The sequence below is a fragment of the Phalacrocorax aristotelis genome, chromosome 13 (genome assembly GCF_949628215.1).
Source record: "Phalacrocorax aristotelis chromosome 13, bGulAri2.1, whole genome shotgun sequence".
In the NCBI taxonomy this organism is placed as follows: Eukaryota; Metazoa; Chordata; class Aves; order Suliformes; family Phalacrocoracidae; genus Phalacrocorax; species Phalacrocorax aristotelis.
This window is the reverse complement of record NC_134288.1, coordinates 757113-784182: the sequence shown is the minus strand read 5'-3', so window position 1 is coordinate 784182 and position 27070 is coordinate 757113. Positions and strand designations below refer to the sequence as shown.

General features: G+C 42.3%; 1 protein-coding gene and 1 long non-coding RNA gene across 3 annotated transcripts in view; both read left to right on the top strand.

The window, feature by feature from the left end:
* Positions 1–27070, top strand: part of UQCC1 (ubiquinol-cytochrome c reductase complex assembly factor 1) — a 51817-nt gene that overhangs the window by 20061 nt on the left and 4686 nt on the right. The gene's annotated exons all lie outside the window — the stretch shown is intronic.
* LOC142064321 (uncharacterized) lies at positions 9–27068 on the top strand. The gene is made up of 3 exons (XR_012663054.1): positions 9–5625; positions 5746–6861; positions 14747–27068. It is a non-coding gene; the product is annotated as an uncharacterized LOC142064321 (long non-coding RNA).

The window sequence follows — 27070 nt, the reverse complement described above, 5'->3', positions numbered from 1 at the left end:
AAGTAGTCCTTGGTGTTGATAAGCTTGATGATTCACATCTTTCAATGCTTTTGTAACTTTGAATGTCTTAGAAGAATGCCTAAAAATCAACCTGTAGCTGCTTGTTTATTTCTTTATTAGCTTAAGCTGGTATATGTAGCCCTTACTCCTGACCATTCATTCCTGCAGCTGTACTGCCTGTTGTAATGAGCCACTGACCTTCTGTCTGAACCTGCACCATGGCCTGGGTGAAGATATTGATTTGTCTGGAAGTAATTGATTTTCCATGTGATTGCAGAAGTGGAGGCTTCTGTAAGAGAATGGGCATTTGTGGGTAGAAATAAGCAGCTGAGGTAGGGAGGAGCATGATTGGTGCCAAAGGTATAACCGCAACTTAAGTAATTCCAGCAGAACTTTCTCTGTATCTGCGATGGTGAGTAAAAGGAAAGTTAAGGGACAAGGTTTTTATGTTAAGTTCCTGGACATGGCTATAACTAGTAATTAGTTTATTTTTTGTTTTGGATTCTTAGTATACCTAGTCTTTATCACAAAAGAAATGTTGTAAGGAGAGAGTAGCTCCAAGGATAGTTCATTGGCTAGTTTGAAGGAAGACCAAGGTTGGATCTTTTTGGCTTATTCTGAGGAAGGTTATGCTAGTTAGTTGTAATGGTTGTTTCTGGCCTTGAAGTCTGTAATTGCATTTCTCCAGCCTTGTGTTGGTCTTCAGAGAAGGCAGTGCAGAAGCAGTAGAAGTAGGAGAGAGTTTTCATAACATCAGTATCACACGGGTGACGGGAGACATGATACAGTTGAGGATGCCTGTGTTCAGGGCACTTCTAGTTGGAGAATAGCGCTGGGAAAGATATCCTGTGTTCTGGAAAAAGAAAAGAATTGTTCAATGATTAGATGGAGGTTTGCTTGTGATTAAAATTAGACTGTCAGAGAATTGACAGTTTTCATATAGCAATAGTGGTATATTGTCAAATCTTGGTTGTCAGCCAAGTAATCCAGGGAGAGGCTGCTAGGGTATTCCTGTTGGTGACAAACAAGGGAATGAACCAGTGAGTTACGATTTGGTATGCAATCACATTAGTAATTCAAGAAGTTTCTTTCTGGTCTTTTATTTTGTATGTGGTTTTAGAAAGTGTTGATCGTGGTATAACTTCAGTTATTCCATCAGCAATGGCTTTTTTTTTTTTCCTTGTTGGGAATTTCGTAGCTTTACTATGTTACAGCTTCCTTTTTAGAGGCAAGTCATCCTCAGTCTTCTTTTGGATTAAATCTAAATTCAGGCATCTTAGAATTTCTTGGTACATTAATGGGCTTACATAAATTCCAATATGGGAACCTCTGCTTTCGTGGACAGATGCCATAAGGCAGTGAGTGACCCTTGACAAATTAGATGATAGAACCAGAGAAGATGATTGAATGAAATAGGTCATGCATTTTTGTCCGTATTTGATGCCTTCCATGTCGCATCAGTGGTTGATTCTGACTTCTGTAGGAACTGGAAACAGCTCAGATCTTTGTTCTGGGTGTAAATTTAAGGCTGTTCTTGAAAGAAAAAATAAAAACAATTGAAAAAAAACCCAACACAAACAAAAAACCCCACGCAAACAAAAACTCACAAAAATACACACACAAAAAAACAAAAAAACAAACCGAAACAAAGAAAAAAAAAAATGCCGCAAAAAACCCCAGCCCAAACCAAACCAAAAACCAAACCCCAAAACAAAAACCCCAAAACAAAAAAAAAACCCAAACAGCCCAAACCTCCACTTCCCAAAGCCCCCCCAGAATCTCTTCAGGGATCTTTTGATTCCGTCTGTGGGCAGACAGAATGCTGCTTTGTAACAGAAAACTCTTTCTCTGTTCCTTTTGACCCTAATTTTGTTTTATATGAACAAACCACAAATGCCATCTCGTAGTTTTTCTTGCAGGATTCGAAGGGACAGCAAACAGCAAAGAGAAGGAAAGTCAGCTGTTTGCTACCCTTAGAAGCATGCAGAACTCAAAAGTGGAGCATGGTGTAAGTTAGACATTAGACCTGTATTAAGGCTTTTTTTCACTAAACTTTAAGGGGAAAAAGATAGTGCTTACAGTCAGTTTTTTATAAAGGGAGGCACTGGGTTTCCATTTCTGTAAACTAAATTATTCCACTGTTCTCCAAAATTCCCCAAAGCGTAAAAAAAACCAAAGCAAAACAACCCGCCAGTGTCCTTACATTTTCATCCAATTTGGAGCCTCAAATGTCAATACGTGCATATTATAATGGTATGGTTGCTGTATGATGCAACTGTAAGGAAGTCTGAAGTTGTCTGAATGCTATTCATTCTCTGCCCTGGCAGGTTAGGCGTCTTTTCAGTTTATCCTTGAATTTAAATTTTGCAATCTTTTTTTGTAATGCAATGTAATAATATGCATGCTTAGTTTGCAATAATATGATTCCTATAATATACTTTTGACTGTAACCTAGTGTTAACATAGCCTTTATGTGGCAATAGCTGATGCTTAAATGAAGTATGTGCGCATTTAAAGGCTTCATCTCAAAAACAGTTACATCTGTGTGTATATTTAATATAGTTTAGCTGCACAGAGGCCCATTGATTTTAATGAGACTCCTTGTGAGAGAATGTGAACTCTTGAGGTAACAGCTAACTAGGCCAGGCACTAAGGGTGTGTAAGAAAGCATAGTGAACTCTCCTAGATTGTAAACTTGGAAATTGGGACTGTTCTCTTCCCCATAGTGTTTGTGAAGGCACAGGGCTTTCATTATCTTGTAGGGATTTTTTTTCTTTCATCTTTTAATTATTCCTAATCTTCCAGTCATTATTTAGTCAAGATGAATGAACTTTTTAGTCTCTTATGGTAATATTTATTGTATGTTAGATGAAAATAGTTTATGCATTGGTGTTTGAAGAGGTTAGCTGTTCCCTTGTTCCTTATCATTGCTTTATTCTCCCTCCTCAGTGCTGGTCATTCTAGCTTAATATACCACGTCACCCATGCCACTGCACGTGCAGTTCTGTTTCTTCCGTGCTTGTTCACTCTTTCACACTTTCCTCACCTTCAGATGTACCCTGGTTGAATCCTTTCTCACGTCTCAGCCCTAGCAATTGCAAGGAGTTTGAAGTGATAAGTCAGTAAAGGTCAGTCATCCTAGGTGTTAGGTTCTACTTATTAACCTTGATGTATTTATTTCTAATGGTTCTTTTAAATTGAAGCTGAGGTAACGACAAAGGGTTTGTGAGCTGGTTGAGGAATGTGTGTAACAGCTCTTTATTTTCAAGTCTTTTAGTCCTTCAACAGTATACATTCTACCTCCAAAGACGACAGTTAAATATATCAAGATAAGAATAGTAGATAAAAGGATTATGTTAGTGTTCCTCTGATGCTTTCAAATTTCAGAATCTGAGCCTTTATCAGAAGTAAGTTAAATGAAAAGAAACATCGCTGAATACTTTTAAGGCACTAAGTTATCATCTGCATAGCTCCTCAGAGGTTAGGAAATTCCATTCCCTGCTTTTTCTCTCATGCAGGTTACCAAAGGTCAATATTTAACTCAGATTGGTACATTTGTGTATTGTGGTATAAGTGACAGAGCACCTGGATGAAATTGCTAGTTGGATGCAATTAGTTTAACTTGTTGACAGAGAAAGCTGCAGTTCTTCAACTTGTTTCCATATCTAGCAGCAATTCCAACACTTGACAAGGAAAATGAATACTATATTCCTGAATTGGTATTGATTGTTTATTAAAATACGCCATCTGCTCTTAAATATACAAGTTCATTGGGGCTGAAAGTGATAGAATGTAAGGCATTTTAACTACTAATTTACATCAGCTTCAACTCCAAATGGAGTTTGTATTATTTCAAAACCTGGTTGTTAAAACTGCTGAGATGTGAATCTGAGCTACAAAGTTTTGGGACCTGTTAGCCTAAGCTCCTTCAGCACTCCTGAATGTCGGCAAGAGTAAGAAACCAAAACTTGACACAGCTGTAAAAACACACAGAGAGCCTGTGGCCTCAGCAAATTCTACTGGTGCAGGCATATTTCAGATATAAATTTTACTCTGCTGTCCCTAGTACTAATGAAGTCAGTTTCTTTTTCTGTGTTTGCAGCCAGGTGTGTCCAGTTCTGTGGCTAACCAGTGCTCTTTACTTAATTTTTCCACTAGTGACATTTCTATCAAATTTTAAAAACAAACAGAAAAAATTGGCTTGATGCAATGGCTCAAAGTGTTAATAGTAACATTAGGCTGGGCAAAAGACTTCCTTTCGATCCTACTTTGCCAGAGATATCCACCTTGTGGCTTGCAGTGAATAGATTTACAGTATGCAAACTGGCAGCTACCTAATCAGTTTGTAGGGGAATTAGGCTGGTACTATAAAATTGCTACTATTCGTCTTCCTAACAGAGTTATTTAGCAACCTTAATATTACCCTGAGTATTGTGTTTTAGTAACTTTGTGTATATAAAAGCAGTTTTAATAAGTTTTAAGTGTATTTTAATACCCTTAGGTATAGCTGCAGAGTTGATCACAAGAACGTGTAGATGCTGGAGTTCCCTGGAACGGGATTTCAGGTGATAATAGGACAATAGATATAAGAGTTAAAAACAGACAAGCAAACAAACAAAACCACCAAAAAACAAACCCAAAACCAAACCAACAACAAAAAAACACCAAAAAAACACCAACACTCCTTCCCTGCCCCAACCCTACTCCCCGTCTCTGAGAACCCCATACTAATACTCTGGGAGGAAATCACATGGTGGCTTAGAAAGATCCATCATGCTTTATTCAAATACCTGTAAATTGTTGTAGGCTTATTTTAACAGCATTAGTCTCATACGTTGTAGTGGCATTTTGCTTCTGAAACAAATAAGCTTTTTCCAGTGCAAAATAACAATTAATTTTATAACCATACATGTTCTGAAAGCTGCAAAAGAGATAAGAATAGGACGGGATGTCAAGCCCAGTGTGCCAAACGTGTTTTAATTTATCTTAATCTCACGTTTCTGTTTTCCCACCAGACAACTTAGACCCCACCCCCTTTTTTCCAGGAACACATCTAGGTGTCTTTTGAATTCGTTTATTGGCTCGGCTGTGCATAGCACAATGCAGTCTTTGTTACACTTTTAGCTAGAGCGGTTTATACACAGTGACCCATAATTTGCTCAGTACATTGGTGTACATCTGAAGTAACGCCATCGGAATCAATAACATGGTTCACATCAGTGTAACCGAGAGCAGAATTTAGCTCTGTGAACTTGAACACCATTTTCCGATTTGATACTCTTTTCAGGATTAGAAGACTTCAGATGACTAAAAATGCCGTTTACCTTACAGTAGCTACAAAACTTCCTAAACTTGATACAACTCAGCTTAAGTTATTCTTACAGTGGAGAACAAAAAGTCTGACACTTCTAACTGACGACTCGGAAGTCATGGTCAGAGTGAGACAAGTATGAGACAAGTGTGAGACAAGTGTGAGACAAGTGTGAGACAAGTGTGAGACAAGTGTGAGACAAGTGTGAGACAAGTGTGAGACAAGTGTGAGACAAGTGTGAGACAAGTGTGAGACAAGTGTGAGACAAGTGTGAGACAAGTGTGAGACAAGTGTGAGACAAGTGTGAGACAAGTGTGAGACAAGTGTGAGACAAGTGTGAGACAAGTGTGAGACAAGTGTGAGACAAGTGTGAGACAAGTGTGAGACAAGTGTGAGACAAGTGTGAGACAAGTGTGAGACAAGTGTGAGACAAGGCTGCTGGAATGACTTTAGAAGGTGAGAGGACGGGGTAAAATTGGTAGAATTTTAAAATAGGACTTAATCTTCGTATGAATTGAACTATTGCAGTTGATTCACCTCTAGTGGGAAGCTATTGCCCTTGAATACTCAAGGGGTCCTTTTCAGGCCTGTCTCTAAAATCTGGTGGGAAGTGGTGGAGTCAATTTGGGATGCACAGAACAGGAACTATGTTACTGTGGAAGAGCGGGCAGAACCGGGGCAGAAGGGAAGCGAGTGCAGTATTCTGGCAGTGCAGTGGAGGGGGGAGTTGGGATGAAGGAAGTGTACTGAAGCAAAATATTATGGAGAAGGTAGTGATTTTGTTTGAGGATATGAGATATAGGATAGTGTTTAGTAAAGTTGAAAAAGCTTTTTAAAAACCTATAAAAATAAAGAGGAAAAGTTTTAGTTTCAAATGGTCTATGCATATTTTTAAATATATAACTTTACTAGGGCATCTTAAAGAGAAAAATCTTATGAGTTTTTTAATAACTATTTAGAAAACATAATACATAAAACTTTAATGGTTTCTAGTGTTCCCTTTAAAAAAAAAAAACCACCCAAACAAAAACCAAAAAACTTACTAAGTAGTGAGATACAAAATTGCTGTGTGTTTTTTGCCTTTTTTGTTTAATAGGATATCAGGCATTGTATGATATGTTTTAACTGAACTTAGATTTTAAGAACATCACAAAAGAAATAGTTCATCAACCCTTGATCCTTCCTCAGAGAGCTTGAAAGTTCACAGCAAGTTTCCAGTATTTTGTGATTTCATAAATGAATGGTAGTATCAGGTACCGTTTCAGAGTAAATTCAGTACATCTGATTCTGGAAATAAATATGCAGGAAAATGCATGTGTGGAATGCTACCTTGAAAATATCTTGACTGTGATGAAGTCTGGAACAAGCAGTATGCATGGTGGTGCAAATCTAGCTTTACCAGGTCATGGAGTTTTGAAATAGGGGGCTCTTTCTCATTTTGTTTTTAATGTAGTTGTTCTGGAACCAGTGCCTGTGGAACTAACGCACCTGGATGTCTGAAATATAGGCATGTTTGGGGCATGCCAAGGATACCTGGTGTTGAAATCAAGGTATAATATATGCTTGGGTTATTTTCAACTGGCCTGCCCCAGTTTTCTGTAGGGTCTGGCATAAAAAAAAATTTAAATTTCCCAGATGTGTCAGATTCTGTTACTGTAAGGTAGCGTCCTTGGCCTATTTTGTACCTACAAGAAGTGCACTGAAAGCTGCCTTATAGCACCTTTTCTAGAAATACCTTTCTTGTTATTCCCCACATTCTGCACCAGTGGGACTCACATGCCAAAATTCATTTTTACCATGCAGTCATTATATGTGTTAAGTGCTGCCCTGTGTTCCTCAGGCTCTCAAGATGCAGTGTAATTGCCAAAATTCAAACATTGAGCAATGAAATTACCGCTTACCACAACTGCATAATTTTTATTTTGACAGTATAGAGGTGATGGTGGAAGCAGGAAAATGATCCTTACAGAACCTGCCACAGTCTACAGGCTCAGCAGAATGGGTAGCAGCTATGTTGTCGCTGTTGCTGCCTCCTGCTAGTGCTCTGTGTATCACTCACGATCCAGTTTGTGCTTAACCCTGTAGTGTCGTGGTTTAGCGGCAGCTCAGCCCCACACAGTCGCTCGCTCACTCCCCACCGGTAGATGGGGGAGAGAATCAGAAGGGTAACGCTCGTGGGTTGGGATAAGAACAGTTTAATAATTAAAATTAAAAGAAACAACAGTAGAAATGCAATGTAAAGGAGAACGAGAGGCGCAAAGCCCCGGGGGAGGGGGGAAGGGAGAAGGGAGGGGAGAGGGGGAAGGGAAGGGAGAGGGGGAACGAACCGCCGAAACAAACCGCACGCGCCGCAGCCGCCTGCCGACCCGACGCCGCGCCGCCTCCGCACTGCCGCTGCCCCCCCTCAATATATTGGTTATGGTGTCACATGGTATGGAATGAACCTGCCATTGGCCAGTGGGGGTCAGCCGTCCCCACCATGGCCCTGCCCCTCCCAGCCCCCCTGCCACGCCACGCGGCAGAGCGCGGGAAGCTGGAAAGGTAGCCGACCCCCACAGTGAGGAGAATTAACCCCTTCTCAGCCAAAACCAGCACATTCTCCACCCCTTATTCCATACCATTCACACCATGCCCAGGTCCCATATGATGCAATATAACCGTACCAACCACCACCCCTCCCCTTCCCATCCTTTAACATAATACACAGGCATCATTCCCTTAGTTCATGGACCTTCCCTGTAAAATATCCATTAAAATGTCCATTGAGTTCACGCAGTCCATGACTCTGGGCTCCCATCTGTTGTATCAGTCTTTCCGGGTGGGAGAGATGGTGTGTGGCGTTGGGGTGCTGCATACCGAGTCAGTCATCGTTCCATCACTGCTGCACGGCTTGTTTCATAGTTGATCTTCCATGGGTTGGGAGGCTCGTACTCTGATATCATTGATACAACACAGAGGTGACGCACAGTATTATATAGCAGTTCACATTGTGCCATTCAGTTCATTGACTGTTTTTGCCCAAAATCAAATCCCCTTGAGGCACACATCGGATTTCTCCATCCTCCCGCATCACCCACCAAGTGCACCCAGGTCCTCGAGCAAAAGCAATCCCACGAATGGGTTTGCCTTTGCCGAAGGCAGGAAGAACCCAGACTGTGTTGCCCAGCATACTTTTTGTGTGCACTACAGGGACTCCATCCCCTCCCACAGTATGTAGGATTTCTGACTGGGCAGGGCCAGCTCAGTTGGCAGATCCCCTCGTGTTGACTAACCATGTGGCTTTTGCTAAATGTGTATCCCAGTGCTTGAATGTTCCACCCCCCATTGCTCTCAGTGTAGTTTTTAACAGTCCATTGTACCGTTCAATTTTCCCAGAGGCTGGTGCATGACAGGGGGTGTGATACACCCACTCAACGCCGCGCTCTTTGGCCCAGGTGTCTGTGAGACTATTTCGGAAATGAGTCCCGTTGTCTGACTCAATTCTCTCTGGGGTGCCATGTCGCCCCAGGACTTGTTTTTCCAGACCCAGGATAGTGTTCCGGGCAGTGGCGTGGGGGATGGGATATGTTTCCAGCCAGCCGGTCGTTGTTTCTACCATTGTAAGCACATGGCGCTTGCCTTGGCGGGTCTGTGGGAGTGTGATATAATCAATTTGCCAGGCCTCCCCATATTTATGTTTCAGCCATCGTCCCCCATACCACAGAGGCTTTACCCGCTTCGCTTGCTTGATTGCAGCGCATGTGTCACATTCGTGGATAACCTGTGCAATAATATCCGTGGTCAAGTCCACCCCTCGATCACGAGCCCACCTGTATGTTGCATCTCTCCCTTGATGGCCTGAGGTGTCATGGGCCCACCGATCTAGAAATAGTTCACCCTTATGCTGCCAGTCCAGATCCACCTCAGCCACTTCAATCTTGGCAGCCTGATCTACCTGCTGGTTGTTTCGATGTTCTTCAGTGGCCTGACTCTTGGGGACGTGAGCATCCACATGCCGTACCTTTACAACCAGTTTCTCTACCCGGGCAGCAATATCTTGCCACAATGTGGCAGCCCAGATGGGTTTGCCTCTGCACTGCAGTTGCTTTGCTTCCACTGCTGCAGCCAGCCCCACAGGGCATTTGCCACCATCCAGGAGTCAATATAGAGATAGAGCACTGGCCATTTTTCCCGTTCAGCGATGTCTAAGGCCAGCTGGATGGCCTTTACCTCTGCAAACTGGCTCGATTCACCTTCTCCTTCAGCAGTTTCTGCTACTTGTCGTGTAGGACTCCATACAGCAGCCTTCCATCTCCGGTGCTTTCCCACAAGGCGACAGGACCCATCAGTGAACAGGGCATACTGCTTCTCATCTTCTGGCAGTTTGTTATACAGTGAGGCTTCTTCAGCACGTGTCGCCTCCTCCTCTGGTGATAATCCAAAATCTTTGCCTTCTGGCCAGTCCATAATCACTTCCAAGATTCCTGGGCGACTGGGGTTTCCTACTCGAGCCCGCTGGGTGATCAGTGCAACCCATTTACTCCACGTAGCATCAGTTGCATGGTGTGTAGAGGGGAGGTTTCCTTTGAACATCCAGCCCAGCACTGGCAGTCGGGGTGCCAGGAGCAACTGTGCCTCAGTACCAACCACTTCTGAAGCAGCTCGAACCCCTTCATATGCTGCCAATATCTCTTTTTCAGTTGGAGTATAGCGGGCTTCAGACCCTCTGTATCCCCGACTCCAAAACCCATGGGGTCGACCCCGGGTCTCCCCTGGTGCTTTCTGCCAGAGGCTCCAGGTAGGGCCATTCTCCCCGGCTGCAGTGTAGAGCACATTTTTTACATCTTGTCCTGCCCGGACTGGCCCAAGAGTTACTGCATGGACTATTTCTCGTTTAATCTGTTCAAAGGCTTGTCGTTGCTCAGGGCCCCATTTGAAATCATTCTTTTTCCGGGTCACTTGATAGAGAGGGCTCATGATCATACTGTAATTTGGAATATGCATTCTCCAAAAACCCACAACGCCCAAGAAAGCTTGTGTTTCCTTTTTGCTAGTTGGTGGAGACATGGCTGCTATTTTGTTGATCACATCCATTGGAATCTGACGACGACCATCTTGCCATTTGATTCCCAAGAACTGGATTTCTCGTGCAGGTCCCTTCACCTTACTTTGTTTTATGGCAAAACCAGCTTTCAGAAGGATTTGGACTATTTTCTCACCTTTCTCAAAAACTTCTTCCGCTGTGTTGCCCCACACAATGATGTCATCAATGTATTGAAGGTGTTCTGGAGCTTCTCCCTGTTCCAGTACAGTCTGAATCAGTCCATGGCAAATGGTAGGACTGTGTTTCCACCCCTGGGGCAGTCGATTCCAGGTGTACTGGACGCCCCTCCATGTGAAAGAAAACTGTGGCCTGCACTCTGCTGCCAGAGGGATTGAGAAGAATGCATTAGCAATATCAATTGTGGCATACCACTTGGCCGCCTTTGACTCCAGTTCGTATTGAAGTTCTAGCACGTCTGGCACAGCAGCACTCAACGGTGGAGTGACTTCATTCAGGCCACGATAGTCTACTGTTAGTCTCCACTCTCCATTAGACTTCCGCACTGGCCATATGGGACTGTTAAAGGGTGAGTGGGCCTTACTGACGACTCCTTGGCTCCTCAGTTGGTGAATGAGTTTATGGATGGGGATCTGAGAGTCTCTGTTGGTGTGATATTGCCGCCGGTGCACTGTTGTGGTGGCGATTGGCACCTGTTGTTCTTTGACCTTCAGCAACCCCACCACAGAAGGGTCCTTTGAGAGACCGGGCAAGGTAGACAGCTGTTTAGTTTCCTCCGTCTCCAAGGCAGCTACACCAAAAGCCCACTTGTAACCTTTTGGGTCCTTGAAATACCCTCTCCTGAGGTAGTCTATGCCAAGGATGCACGGAGCCTCTGGGCCAGTCACAATGGGGTGCTTCTGCCACTCATTGCCAGTTAGGCTCACTTCGGCCTCCAATACAGTTAGCTCTTGGGATCCCCCTGTCACTCCAGCAATGCTGATGGGTTCTGCCCCTATATAGTTTGATGGCATTAAGGTGCACTGTGCGCCGGTGTCCACTAAAGCTTTATACTCCTGTGGGTCGGACGTGCCAGGCCATCGCATCCACACAGTCCAGTAAGCCTGGTTATTATCCCTTTCCTCCACCCGGCTGGAGGCAGGGCCCCTCTAGTCCTGATCGTGGCAGTCACAACTCACTTCCTGTAAATGTGAATCAGGAGTCCCTCTATTACGCTTAGAAATAAAATCTGCACTTCTACTCCTCTGTCTGGGGAGTTGCTCGCTGGAAACTGGAGCAGCAGCTTTCCTGGAAGAGCCTCCCTGAGTGACTGTTCTTCCTTGCAGTTCACGCACTCGTGCCTGTAGGGTCGAGGTAGGCTTGCCATCCCACCTCATCATGTCCCCTCCGTGGTCACGCAGGTAGAACCATAGGGTGGCCCGTGGTGTGTATCCCCTTCTTTGAGCCAAAGGACGCTTATTCCTAACAGCTGAGACACTGCTCTGTCGAGGTGGGGAGTAGGACAGATCTTCTTTGAGTTGCTGGACCTCTTGGGATAGTTTCTCCACAGCAGAGACAAGCGAGGAAGAGATATTTGTGTCGTAATCCCGGAGTCTATCAATCACCTCCGCCACCGTTGGTGTCTCGTCATCTTTCCAGGACATTACTGCCAATGAGTTTGCATGCGAAGATGGTGCGCTCTATACAAACTTCCGCCACATGGGTCGTGTGCACTCGGCTTCATCTGGATCTTTGGATGACTGTTGATCATCCAGGTCACCATAAATCACCTCAAGCACAGCTAATTCCCTGAGATACTGGATGCCTTTCTCCATAGTTGTCCATTTTCCTGGGCGATATGTAACATCTTCTTTAAAGGGATACCTTTCCTTCACTCCAGACAGGAGTCGCCTCCAGAGGCTGAGGGCTTGTGGTTTTTTTCCAATTGCTTTGTCAACGCCCCCTTCCCCAGAAAGGGATCCCAATTGTTTGGCTTCTTTTCCCTCTAGTTCCAGGCTACTGGCCCCATTATCCCAGCATGGGAGCAGCCAGGTGACAATGTGCTCACCTGAACGACGGCTATAATCTTTTCGCATATCTCGCAACTCGCTTAAGGACAGGGATCGGGTGGTCTCTATTTCATTTATTGCTTCTCCCTCCTCTCCCCGAATGCCCTGGTTCTTCATCATCCCGTTCTAAATGAGTTGATGTCCGCTTCCAATATTTCGTCTTGTGTATAGGGGCAACTGATTCTGGTACGGGTTTATTTTCTGAGCTAGCTCCGGTACTTGTTGTAGGGGTTTGAGTGGCTGCAGTGCCTGTTGTCAGGGCTGGATTGTCTACAGTGCCAGTCACTTTGCATTTCAATCCAGAGACATTCTCTTCCCCCTGGGGGCACTGAATACTGTTGGGCAGGGCTCGGTATGCATGGGCCATACCCCAGCACGTTGCAGTTATCTGTGTCTCTCTGGAGTTCCCAGCGTAACAACATACTTTCTCCAAATATTCTACTAGTTTTTTAGGATTCTGCACTTGTTCGGGGGTGAAACTCCAAAACACTGGGGGTACCCACTGCCCTAGGTATTTGCCCATGCTATCCCACATGCCCTGCCACTCGTAACTATCAAGCCTCGGGGCAGATTTCTGGGTGATATTCTTAAGTTGCTTAGTCAAAACCAAAACAACATGCCCAAAAACTAACAATAAGTGCACCTTAACCACCCAAGGATGTTCAAGATACAAAAAGGTTGTTGTAACAAAGGCACAGACATCATAGAACAAAGTTGCAAAGGTACTATTCTGTATTTCCTCCATATAAAATCTCTCAGAGGAGGAGGTATAATTGCTAATTGCCTCAACAAGGTGGTATCCGAAGTACAGTAACGGTTTCAGCAAAAACCCCAAATACCAGATAAAGCTGAAAACGAGTGTTTGTATAACAAATCTTGTAGGCAAAACACTACTAATCACAGCAGAACACAGCAGACTCAAACAACCAACACCGATTTTTAACACCAACTGCAAAAAGGACAACATGGTGCTGTGACCAGCAGCTGTTGTTATCTCCAACCCTTGAGCCCCACGCTGGGTGCCAAAAAGACTGTCGTGGTTTAGCGGCAGCTCAGCCCCACACAGCCGCTCACTCACTCCCCACTGGTAGATGGGGGAGAGAATCAGAAGGGTAACACTCGTGGGTTGGGATAAGAACAGTTTAATAATTAAAATTAAAAGAAACAACAGTAGAAATGCAATGTAAAGGAGAACAACGAGAGGCGCAAAGCCCCGGGGGAGGGGGGGAGGGAGGGGAGAGGGGGAACGAACCGCCGGAACAAACCGCACGCGCCGCAGCCGCTCGCCGCCCGCCGACCCGACGCCGCGCCGCCTCCGCGCTGCCACTGCCCCCCCTCAACATACTGGTCACGGTGTCACGTGGTATGGAATGAACCTGCCATTGGCCAGTGGGGGTCAGCCGCCCCCACCACGGCCCTGCCCCTCCCAGCCCCCCCTGCCACGCCACGCGGCAGAGCGCGGGAAGCCGGAAAGGCAGCCACCCCCCCACAGTGAGGAGAATTAACCCCTTCTCAGCCAAAACCAGCACATGTAGTCAGTGCAGGGTTAAGTAACATGTTTTTATGCTATGTGTTTTGGACATTTACCTTATCAGCTTCCTATGCTTTTGGAGTTTGCCCCAGAATTCCTCAGCTGAGATCAGCTGGTCTGCTTGGCTAAGAGTTTTGAGACTCTTGGGAGCAAGGTATCTCATGTTGTGGTTGTAATTCTTCTTTAACAACTCTAAGCTGTTGCAGTGAAAACATGAATGCACTCTTAAGCTCCTTCAAAAATACAGAAAAATACCAAGACCAATATCTTTTCTAAATCAGAGTACTCAAACAAACCATTGAGAGGCTCTGTGTTGTTCCCAGTAAATTTTAATCATATTGTTGCTTGTGCTTTTCACTGTTGGTAGAATGTCACTGATACCTTCTGCTTCCTCTTCAGGAATTAACAACTTAATTTTTCCTTATGTTTTTGGTGCACACCTGTCTTGAAAGACAGTAACTCAAGCATCAGTTAAGGTTCTGATACAGTGCAGGGGTGCTGCAGCGGTTTGAGAAGCTGTTCATTGATGACTTACCACTGGAGTGCGGCAATGGATGGCTATAAGCTCTTCAGAAGGGACAGGCAAAAAAGGAGAGGTGGTGGGGTGGCTCTGTATGTTAGGGAGTGCTTTGATTGTGTAGAGCTTAGCAACTTTGATAAGGTCAAGTGCTTATGGGTAAGGATGAGGGGGAAGGCCAACAAGGCAGATACCCTGCTGGGGGTATGTTACAGACCACCCAACCAGGATGAAGAGGTAGATGAAGTGTTCTACAAGCAGCTGGAGGAAGTATCACAATCGGTTGCCCTTGTTCTAGTGGGGGACTTCAGTTTACCAGACGTCTGCTGGAAATACAACACAGCAGAGAAGAAACAGTCTAGGAGATTCCTGGGGTATGTGGAAGATAACTTCCTCACACAGCTGGTAAGTGAACCTCCCGGCAAGGTGTCTTGCCTGACCTGCTCTTCACAGAGAAGGACTGGTGGGAGATGTGGTGGTTGGAGGCCGTCTTGGGTTTAGTGACCATTATATGATTGAGTTCTTGATTCTTGTCGAAGTAAGAAGAGGGGTCAGCAAAACCACTACCATGGACTTTCAGAGGTCAGACTTTGGCCTGTTTGGGGCACTGGTTGGGAGAGTCCCTTGGGAGGCAGTCCTGAAGGGCAAAAGAGTCCATTTCTTCAAGAAGGAAGTCTTGCAGGCGCAGGAGCAGGCTGTCCCCAAGTGCCGCAGGATGAACCGGCGGGGAAGACGACTGGCCTGGCTGAACAGGGAGCTTCTGCTGACACTCAGGAAAAAAAAAGAGAGTCTACTGCTCATGGAAGAAGGGGCAGGTAACACAAGAAGAGTACAGAGACCTTGTTAGGTCTTGCAGTGAGAAAATTAGGCAAACAAAAGCCCAGCTAGAACTTAACCTGGCCACTGCTGTAAGGGATAACAAAAAATGTTTTTAGTAATATCTTAACAACAATGAGAGAATCATAGAGAATCTCCATCCTCTATTGGATGGGGAGGGGGACATTGCAACTGAGGATGAGGAAAAGGCTGAGGTACTAAATGCCTTCTTTGTCTCAGTCTTTCACACTCCATGCGTTGTGGCTTTGATTAAGACAGTATGCAGACGGTGTTGGCTCTCCCTGCTCACCATTTGTCACTGCCACCTTCTGTAGTGTCTCTGACTGTTCCCTTCCTCCTGTATCAGGAGGCTCTAGCTGCAGGTACCAGAGGGTGTTTGGTAATTGCTGCTGACAAGGAGAGGTTGATTGGTTTTCTGTTCACATCCAGCTTCTGCTGAATGCTTCAGAATGCTAATTCTGGCTAAACTAAGGAGTGGTTGAAGTGCTGTATTTTGCACAAATTCTGGACTTGTGCCATCTGTGCCCTGTGAAGACAAGTGAGGTCTGTTTGGTACTTGGGATCTCTTGTCTAACCTTTATTTTGGGGGAGGATTAGTAACTTTGTTTTATTGCTTTGTTTCCAAGACGAAAACATGAGTGCAGCTTTACAGCCTACAGTGATTGTTTCCAGGAGAGGAAGAGGCACACTGTGCAAGAGAAATTCTTCTCTCTTATTTCCTGTGACAGCCAATGCATTCAGGCTAATAAGATCTTCACTGAGGTTATACAAATATAACTGTGGTAATTGGTCTTGTTCTTTTCAGTCCTGCTATCCTGTTAGAGGAGCACGGTCCTTCTCTCTGGTTGCTTTTCCTTGCTTGACACTTTCGTTTTGTCAGGTGCAGTGAAAATTTACTTCCCCATTGGTTCCTGTGCTCTGTGGTATGCTGACTGTATTACTGTTTCCAGGCATTTACTTGCAGTACATAGGCAATTGCTTAAGGTCTTAATTCATCACACCCATTCTGAATATTTTTCCCCTCCTTGTCCTTAGTCATTTTTGTGTTACTCTAATGCCTGAATTCCCTAGCGGTTGTATCTGATGCCCTTTTCAGGGTATGCACCTGTTTTCACGCTTACCCTGTCAGTATGTCACATGCTTCTCTCTTCCTACTTCTTACCTTGTAGAGATATTAGTTTCTATCTCTACCTCTCTTGTTAATTATCTTTGTTTCCTTGCAGAACCCCTTTCTGTATGTCAGACTGGCACCAAAACCTTTCTCCCTTCCCTTGTGTTCCTTCATGTTCAACTGATCCTCTTAATCAGTACCAGCTGTGCCTGCTCTCCATCCCTGGCATATTGATGGTCACATGCTGCCTGTATTCAACATGCTCATCCAGCAACCTCCTGTTGCAAAGGTCCATAATGGAAGCTCGGGGTCTGGCCTCTTGTCTGCTTGCTTCAAATCCACCCTTGCATGTTGAAGCATCTTTGAGACTTTGCTTCTTTCAACTCCAGATCTTTCTTTTCTTCTTCAATTCCTTTCTTTCTTTATCTGAACACTTGCTTTCCCATCCTAAACCCCCGTTCCGTATTTGCCATCATCAGTGCTTTTCTCCGCTAGTATCTGCATGCCTCATATTTTTCTCTCTGACCTATATGTTACTCATATGTCTTCTGAAAACTGCTGCGAGGATCATCTCTGTGGCCTGTTGCTTGCTATGGCATTACATCTCCTGACTGTCTCCGCTAGTGGGTTGTTCTGCTTCAATAGCCTGTGGTATGTAGCGGGGGAGCCGGCTGGCAGTCTGCTAGCGCTGGCAGTCAGTGTCAGTTTCTCGTGCAAGCAGTTCTGTGCCACTTCAACTGTTGTACTCCTTCAAAGGCCGGTCTTAAATTCTGCTGCAGACACAATGTCTTCGTATTTACAATGTACATACTACAGTGCCTTGTAGCCTGGCTAGGGAAGTGGTCTGCAAATGTTTGTATTTTCCTGTTGGAACTCAGCTTACTTCGTTACTTTGTTTTCTGACTTCCCTGGCCCATTTTATCCATTTATAAAAAAGGCAGCTCTGTGAAGCCCTTATTTTTGACTGCTGTTGCTAACAGCTCCCACAGTAGAATAAATTATAATGATCAGGAAGTGCAAATGCAATACATTCAATAATTCCAGTGCTCGCTTTTATGCTTGCTTGCTTCTTTGATTTCTTTTACTGTTTTAGTGATGGCATTTTGTACACATCTAGGCAAACTGATGTTTTTTTCTGTTTTCCACTCTGGTTTAGGAATATCAACAGATTCTTTCTATTCCCTTGTCTGTCCTCAGTTGTTGTCTTCCTTGTCTGCTTCTGGTCCTACACAGCACTTGTTGTATCTCTATTGATAATAACTAGTTAATTATCATTACACTTCTGTAGGAACTTGAATGTTGTTTCCATATTCAGAGGGCAAAAGGTTAAAAGATTTGACCAAAATACCAGCTTATCTGATCTCAGAGATCTATTTGTTGCTAGGAAAACATACATCATGTTGATTTTCAAGTTAGTCAGATGGCCTTGTGGCCACAAGAATGACTGCACATAAAAAGGGAGATTCAGCTACTGGTATGGATATCGTGTATGGAAGGTGGGGTCAATACAGGCTTGGTAATATGTGAAATGAGAAACACTGATCTGAATTGGTTTTCAGATGGCTTGGGCATGGATTCTGTAACTCCAAATACATTTGGAAGGGAACAGAAGGCTGGCAGGCCTGTGAATGACCAGTGGTTTTACTATGTAGTAATTTGTCTCCTTTGTACGAAAGGTGTAGCAGTGTCTTGTATTTGTAGATGCTATTTGAATACTTTGTTTTTTAAAAGTGAGGAAATGGCAGAGACCCTGTAGTTGAAGTCCATGGCTAAAGCCCCAGAGGACAGAGGTATGTACCAAGGAGCTTGAAAATAATGGCTCATTGAGAGCACCCTAAATTTGCCCTTTTGTATTTGCTATTTCATTAGGTACATACAAGAGGGAAGATGGCCCATATGTAGGTTTAATCTGCGTTATTCAGGAAACTGTGTGAGGAAATCTTTGGCTTCTTAAAATCCTTACCCACACTTTCAGGATCTTCTGGAAGTTTGTTTATTCCCAGCAGCATCAAGTCTGAATGAAACACAGAAGTAAGATGGAAAACTCAGTATGTTACTGTGCAGCTTTTTCATGGTTCGCTTTCTTTCTTTGCCTTTTACTTGAGGGCAGAACTAGGGTAGAGAAATAATTTTTGTTCGCTTCTGAAAGGTTACAGTAATAAAGAAACTCTTGTTAACATCAGAGTGTATGGCAGGCAGGAGTTTTCACAGTCTGGCATTGTTTATTTTACCAGCAATTTGGAACCTTCTGCACTCTTAAAATATTGGCAAGAAAATATTTAACTGTTAACTGTTCTGTGGCATGCATGTGTTTGAAGCCCTGGGGAGGGAGGAGTGCTTGGGGAAATCAGGTTTTTCTCAGCTTATGATTGAAACCAGAAGGTGCAGAATATTGGTAGAAGGTGAAAGCAATGTGACTTCAAATTAGAATTTTACCCGAATGCTGAACTGATGGGAGAATGTCAAACAGTTTGTATGTGAATAGGGCTGTGCTAGGAAATAGTGGCAAGTCTGATGGAGCAAACACAAATAAGCCAGTCTGCTAGGCACTACAAAAATTAATTTCAGAGTGAGATAGTAAGAGTGAGTATTTGCATTTGTTCTGGCCTCAATCACTGCATAAAGGTTGTAGCATCATAAAGGTGTTAGCATCAAGGATTAAGCTTGTTAATTGCTTACTAATTGTATGGAGTCTACCAACTGTCACTCCATTTTGAAAGTAAATAGACTTTTTTTGTGGAGAGTTATTAGGAGAGGAGATGTAGCTTGTTTTTTTGGAGAGGAGATGGGTGACTTGCTGTTCCTATCCAATAGAAGCTTGTTCTGGTCCCAAATTCTTGGAGAAAGAATGGGGTTTTTTATTATTTTTTCCCCTAGGGGAGGATGACCTGTTTGGTATGAGCAGGATCATCCTTGCTCTTATTTCTACAAAAAATGTTTCCTCTTCCCATGAGGTTACTAAAAGCTGTGGTAACGGTAGCAATTTTTTTTAATTGCACTAGCATATTTCAGGTGAAATTCTTATAAAAACAGCAAAGTTACCTGATGACTGGTATCCATGATCATCTGGATACATCATGCAGCTGTGGTTGTCTTGCTGCAAGTCAGGGCAGGAGGAGATACACAGACAGAAGAGCTACAAAACTGAACATACTCAGAAGTCATTCTTATGTCAGATTCAGTGTACTTTTCTAGCAATGACCAGAGGTGTTTGGGGAAAAGTATAAGAAACAGAACTATGTATCAGGTTTGTTTTTTTGTATATTCTCTCAGCATCCACTGAGTAATATGAGTTTTGCATGGGGACCATCATATTTAGTATTTACCAACAGAAATCTCTATAAATGTGCAGTCCCTTTTTTACCCATTTGTTATTTTTTGCTCTTTAACGTCCTGTGGCAATGACTTCTGCCACTTAATTGTTTTGCATGAGAAAGTACTTCTGTTTTATTTTTAAAGTATTATTTGGCCATTTCTTCAGCTTCTTTTCTACATCTTTTTATGAGAAATAGTGAACGGTAATTCTGTGTTTACCTGCTCAATACCACTCATTATTTTGCCTCTCCATCATCTTCCTCCTCATTTCTTTCTGAATATAACTAGTGTTTCCTCATATGTGTAACCACCTTGGTCTTTTCTGTTTTCTGTTTCTTTTAGATAGGTACTGAGATGAAAAGATAATAAATACATGCAGCATTTTTTATTTGGGCACGCTATGGATTTATGGGAGAACAGCGTTCCTCTTTGTTCCATATTCCTTTCATAATAATTCCTAAAATTTGTCTTGCTTCACTATTGAATTGATGAACTGATTTTTTTTTTAGATTTCTCCACAATATCTCTTTAAGATCCATTTCCAGAATTGTAGCTGCTAAGTGTGTGCACATTGTGTTAAAATTTTTTTTAACACCTACTACCAGTACTTTTATCAGCACTGAATATTACTGGTCATAATTATCTGTGATTGTTATTTTAATTTATTGTTGTTATTTTAATTTATTTTATTTTCTATTAATTTATACTTACCTGGTTCTGCTGAAATACTTCTCAAAATGGATGCCACCTTTCATGGCTCTGCAGCCCTATTACATGTTATCTAATAAATTTCATTTAGTTTAGTATTTTATGATCCCTGGGGTTTTGTTGCTCTTGACTTTTATTAAGTTATCTTAAGTCTCTTTCTATGGGAAGATCATATCACATGGAATATGACGGACTTTCAGAATTCTGAGTGCCATGAGGAGGTGATGAAGCAATGTGTATTCACTGTCTCATCCAGTGAAAAAACTGGCCCACCAGATGGAACTAGCAGGAGCCAGCTTCAGAAGAAGCAAGAGGTGGTGTTTCTCATCACGGGCAGTAGATCAGCACTTCTTGCTGAAGCATGTTGTGGATGCAGAAAGTTTACTGGACAAGTTCCTTGACATAAAGACTCTTGAAGGTTACTATATAAACAGGTGTCAAGGCTTAAGAATTGTCCTGAGCTGAAACTGGTTGGGAGAATACTTGGAGGGAGCATATATCAGCTGTAGTCTTTTTACTTTTCTTGTTGTATCTGGCTACTGTTGAAGGCAAGATGCCATTTTAGGCGGCCCCTTGGTCTGATCCAGGACAGTGTTTCTTGCATGTGACTTTTTCTGACAGTTAATGAGGCTTGTGTCAGTAAAGAGACCAGGTTTTACAGGATCTCTGTAAGTCCTCATGGTGAATATCTACCTTAAGTTATTTATTGACCTTTACTACTGTCTTTTCCAAGTGACTCTTTTAAACTTGGTTATGTAACTGCCTTTCAGTTTATCAGACTGAATTCTTGATTCTGGTGTGTTCAGAAACATGTTCATGGTCAGTTTTAGGCTTTTAGCAAGTAGTTTTTTTAAAAGAGGCAGCACAGAAAAAACCCTTTACAGCTGCTCACCCTTACAGAGAATCAGCACAACTAGGCAGAGAACACAGCAGTTTGACCTCTTTTCCCTGATCTTTCTCCTGAGAGGTTGTCCATGTGCTCTGCCAGCCACGTGCTACAGAGGAAAAGGAATTCTGAGTAAGACCCCGTAATACAGTTAGGTTTGTAGTGTGATCTATTCCCCATCTTTAGCTGTTACCATGGCAGAGTTTCGAAATTAATAGAGTGCAAGATAGAAACGTACCTTATTTTCTTGGTACTGGACAGCTAGGTGTGACCATCTGGTTTTGCTGAAATATGTAGGTAATGTATAACTTTTTTATGTCTGCTTGAAATAAACTTGCTCTAAGGAGTGTTATTGATGGTTATGCAATTGTTACGAAGGTAGCAGAGCATGCAAAAGTAATTTTCCATTAACGTGTTGTTTTTATGGATCGGAGATTTTGGCAGGAACTAGTTCTAATACGATCTAACATGTAGCTTTTGTCCAGGTTAATACAGTATTGAAGTAGGTTGTCACTGAACATTGAAGAAGGCTTTAAAGACTATTCTCTGAAGTTAACAATCTACCAAGGTGCATTACAAAATTACTTTTAATTAGAAAATTAGAGAATTCATCAGAAAAGTTTATATTTTAAAGTATATGGGTGCTCACAGCTGTAGCTAATTACAGGCCAGTAAGCTTGTTTGCAAAGTAACAGAGTAGTTAATAAAAAAATGAAGATTGGAAAAATAATTCCTGCAATATCTTTGGCATTTCACAACTATGTGAGATTGCCTGAAGGAACTGGCCTTTTTGGCCCCTTGCTAGAGACATTTTTAATCTGTTTTATTAATTTAATCTTTTTGATCCTAGCTACAGGCTCAGTAATTCTCAAAATTACAGTCCTACAAGTAATAGTTATGTTATTGGAGGAAATAAAAGGGCTGTGTGCAGGTTTTCCCATTTAATGTCATGTGCATTTATTAAAAGGGCAGCAAACACTTAAGAAGTCCATATATAACTATATGTGGTTATATATTATTTATAACTAATGTAACATAAAGTCATTCCTTCTAAATGCAACTTGAGAGAAGGTGCATTAAAAAGTCTAAATGTTTGAGGAGTAACATTTTTTTATAATGAAAGATTTGTCCTGTATCTCCTTCATGAACTCCTGCCAATACTGAATGCTCCAGTAATCAAAAGTGCCAACAGGGGTCGATTGATGTTTACGGCAGTGTGGCTAACAGGAGTCCCCAGAGTGTACTCAGCCATAACAACAAAAGTGTACTCATACCTTTGTAACTTGTTTTACACAAGAGATGGATTAATTTTTACTGTATCAGCATAAAACACTACTTTGCTATTACAACTTTGACCACTCCAGGATTGCACTAATGTAGTAGCGTATCAGTGCACCTAGTGTAAACATTACCTTAAAGAGCCTAATCTTAGTTTGTAAAGATGAGTGTGCTGACACATCTACTGTGTACAGGTTACAGGAGCAACTACATTTTACAGAAGAGGCTTTTTATTCTAGCAGGAATGGTATAATGAGAATGAGTGGGTGGAAACTTGAGCCAGAAAATTGGAATATGAAATGAGATACACATGTTCAACTGGGAGGATGATATGCTTTAGCTAAACACAACTTACTGAGCTTTGTACAGAGGGAACTCAGGGAAACGTAATGGTCTGTGATATGCAGAGGGTCAGGTACTGTGATCTAATAATTTCTTCTGGCTGAAATCTCTTCATTAAAAAAATCTAGTTCAACCATAACTTATGGCTTAAAGAGAGGAACTGCTGCATGATATTCAATGACTAGCGCTTGTACAAGGTACAGTTAGAAGTGTCCCCTCTGGCTTTACAGTCTACGGATGGATTAATGCGTTAAAGTAGCTGAAGGGTGCAACACAGACTGGCAAAAGCTGTAAAAGAAAAGAAACTCTTCTCAAAGTGCTTTCAGATAGTGTAGCCTGTGGGCATCATAGCTACATCTATACTAGCATTTAGTGTGGCCTGATGGGAAGACGTTTGTCAAGTGAAACAGTTGATGATCCAGCATCCCTGCTCCACAGGGATTATCTTTACCTTGTGCTGGTTCTAGGCTGGTCGTGTGGGCTGAATGCCTCTTAGCAGGTAGAGCGTATTAGAGAGTATCTTCCAGTCAGTATGCTGAGACTTCTCTGCAGTGTAAACCAAAGCGTGGTTAGTGGGGGTGAGGAGGAGATTCATTATGAAAGAACGCTCTAGATCCAACAGAAGACATTAATATGGACTAATCCTGTAGCAGCTTTCACTTTAAACACTGTGCCCATACATAACATACGTTCATATGTGTCCAGCATATACAATAAAGCAGTGTGCTTTTACTTCCCTAGAAATTTTGTTAGAATACAAAACCATAACTGAGACTTGATGTTGTAAATTGTCTGATATAGCAGTAAGCCTCACCAGTTGGCTGTTGAGTGATACATATTGAACTTGTGGAGGCTGAAGATGAGGTTTCTTACTGCAGTACAACAATGAAAATGCAGTAGTTGTATGCTGTAGTCATCTTGCAGGCAGAATGTGGGATGATGGCGTCTTTCAATGGAAAGTTGTGACACGTAGTAGGAAGATACGTTAGCTGTACGTTTCTTTTTATTGTGTGTCTTGTAAATCTGAGAGATGTACCAAAAATGGATTCCTTGTTTTGAACTAATACAGTTCTGTGTGTCAATTTAGGCAATGGTATATAAATTTATTCTGGTGACAGCTCTGCAATGGGTTGTTCCAAAGGAGGCAAAGAGGCTAAGTCCCTAGAAGAGCTCCAGATGTTACTGATCTTTTAATTTTTGTTAGTAATTACTCACTTGGAATTGTCTAGCAGTTTTTCTCCTTAACAATAAACCATGTCAGCAGAATCATGACCAACCAGATCATGAAAATTGCCAGTGGTAAGAACATGCACAAGCTTGAAAAGAGGAAGCATTTCCAACAAAGACTGATTTGGATTTACTAATTTTTCTTGGTTTGTAAAGGAGGATTTTTTCTTACAGTGTTTGTACTTAACCCATGCTGGTTGTATTCTTTAGAAATGGCAATATTCCTTTAAATGTAATTTTATTGCCTAATACATCGCTCCATCCCCCAAAGTAATATTTTATATTTTAAACTGTTTGTCTTTTAAGATGTATTTATTGGCATGTTTGTTTAACTTGGTATCTCCTTCATCAATATATTTCTTGCTAACTTAAAGTTGCTGTTCTTTGTTTTTAGTATAGAAAGCTGCTTCCCTAGGGATGTATAGTCCAGGACTTGTCTCTGTAATGGGACTATTTGTTTTCTTTGCCCCTTGCAGTTGCCTGCTGTAACATTTGTAGTATGTGTTAAGTAATCCTTGAGGTAACGTTTTTATTATGTCATAAAAAGTGCGTGGCAAATATATAATAACTCATGGAATTTGTTTGTTTAAAATGGAAGGATAATTTATTGAGTGTGTTACATGAGACCTGCTCCCCCTTATTAGAGCTGTAGAAGTGCAGCTTATTTAGAAGTATGTTCTATTGAGAAAAACCACGATATCTGACATCCATAGAAAGTTTGAGCATGGTTGGGTAGAAATGACATCATAGTTTATGCACTCAATAAAAATTTAATTAAGTCATTATAGAAGTTGCAGTCATCATTTAACTCTCTGATTTCTTATGTTTAGTTCTTTTTTTTAAACATTCAGTAATAACCAGTCTCCAAATCTTGATAGCCTATAAAATATCTGCATTAATTTTAATAGTTTATATTAATGGAAAAATATGACTAACTGACATAAAAGGAATTTTCCTTGTGTTTGTATTATATGCATTTCTATAAAAATCAACAGATGAAAAAAGACGACTATTTGAACTGGAGATTTGCTAGACTGGCAAAAACTAATTAATATTTTGATAGAAAAGCTGTTGCATAATTACCAAGGTGAGTACTCTTAAGTATACTAAGAAAATATTCAGGACATGTGGTTTGCACTGTCGTAAGTATTAAGATTTTAGACGTGAGTTTTCACAGCTTTTCTTTTGCTATGTGATAAGGTGTACATCAAAGGCAGCAGTGCTTATTCCACAGTAGAACTGATGTCCTACCCTGTATTCCTGTTTGCAGCTGCTTTTTTGTAAAACCTGTCTCCAAGATGCAGTCTCATACATAAGTGTTCTGCTAGCGTGCAAGTATGAAGATAATTATCCTTGGTTGTATGAAAGATCTGTAGAAAATCACAGAATCACACACAGAATCCCAGGTTGGAAGGGACCTCAGGGATCATCTAGTCCAACCTTTCTGGGAAGAGCACAGTCTAGACAAGATGGCCCAGCACCCTGTCCAGACGACTCTTAAAGGTGCCCAACGTGGCCGAGTCACCCCCTTCCCTAGGGAGATTATTCCAATGGTGACTGTCCTCAGTGTGAAAAATTTCCCTCTGGTGTCCAGTCGGAATCTCTCCAAGAGCAACTTGTGTCCATCCCCCTTGTCCTCTCCATGGGACTCTGTGTAAAAAGGGAGTTTCCATCTTCTTTGTAGCTACCCCTTAAGTACTGGTACGTGGTGATGAGATCCCCTCCGAATCTCCTTTTCTCAAGGCTGAACAAACCCAGCTCTCCCAGCCTGTCCTTGTATGGCAGCTTCCCAGTCCTCTGATCATCTTGGTGGCCCTTCTCTGGACCCCTTCCAGCCTGTCCACATCCTTTTTGTATAGCAAGGACCAGAACTGGGCACAGTGCTCCAGGTGTGGCCTGACAAGCGCTGAGAAATGCTTAGTATTTCTGATCTCTCATGAGAGCCAATACAAAGCAGCAGCTTTACCAACTGCTTAGCCCTCAGGAGAGGAGCTGTTTATTGAATCCTTTTGTTGATAAAGGAAAGAAGTACAGGCAAAAGGAATAGACAGCTCATATGAGGGAGATGCACATGAGGTACTTCAGCCATCACTCTTGACTTAGCAGTTGCTCTCTTTTGGTTCCATCTTAAGCTCACATAAGGTCAGTTCTGCAAGCCAGTCAGTGGCTTAGGCCAAACCAGCAAATATTTAAGCAACTGTTAAATTTAGTTAAAAGTCAGTGTGGAACTTGGACTGAGTCAAGCTTACAGTATAGGGGGAAGTAGCTGGATCATCACAAACTCTGAAAAAAATTTAGTCATACTCAAAAACTACTAAGTCTGAGCTGCTAGTGAGATGCTGTAGAAGCAGAATTCATGCAATTCCTGAATGAGAAAGTCAATATTGACAAGTAAGTTAGGAGTAGTGACAGGGATGGTGCCTCTGTCTTTAGCGCTACAGTACTTTTACTGTAACAGCATGTGTATGCTTTAGAAAAAAATGTTGAAAAACCTCTGAGATTCTGAAAGACCTGTGTGAATGAATCATGGTCTGGAAAACCTGCTTAATGGTTAAAATACAGAGGAGTTTTCATTATCTTAGCCTATGCTGCCACTGAAAGGACAGCCTTGCCTTCACTCTTTCCCCAGCTGCATTTTCTCTGCAGTCATGTAACTATATGTCAGTGCTGTTGGCTGAGGATTTTTCTGCCGTTCATATGTTCTGAGTTATACTGACTTTCATTTTTGTACAGAGTTAACAGAGCTTTATTGCATGTTGTTCTAAAATGTTTGGCTGCACTAACATGGTTACTTACAGCCAAATCCTGACCTATGTGGGCCAAGGCACTGTTTCTTCTTTCCCTACTCAGTGCAACTGATAATATTTTCTCATCACCTCCTCTTTAGAGCCTATAAAGATGGTTTTCTGGTTTATTTT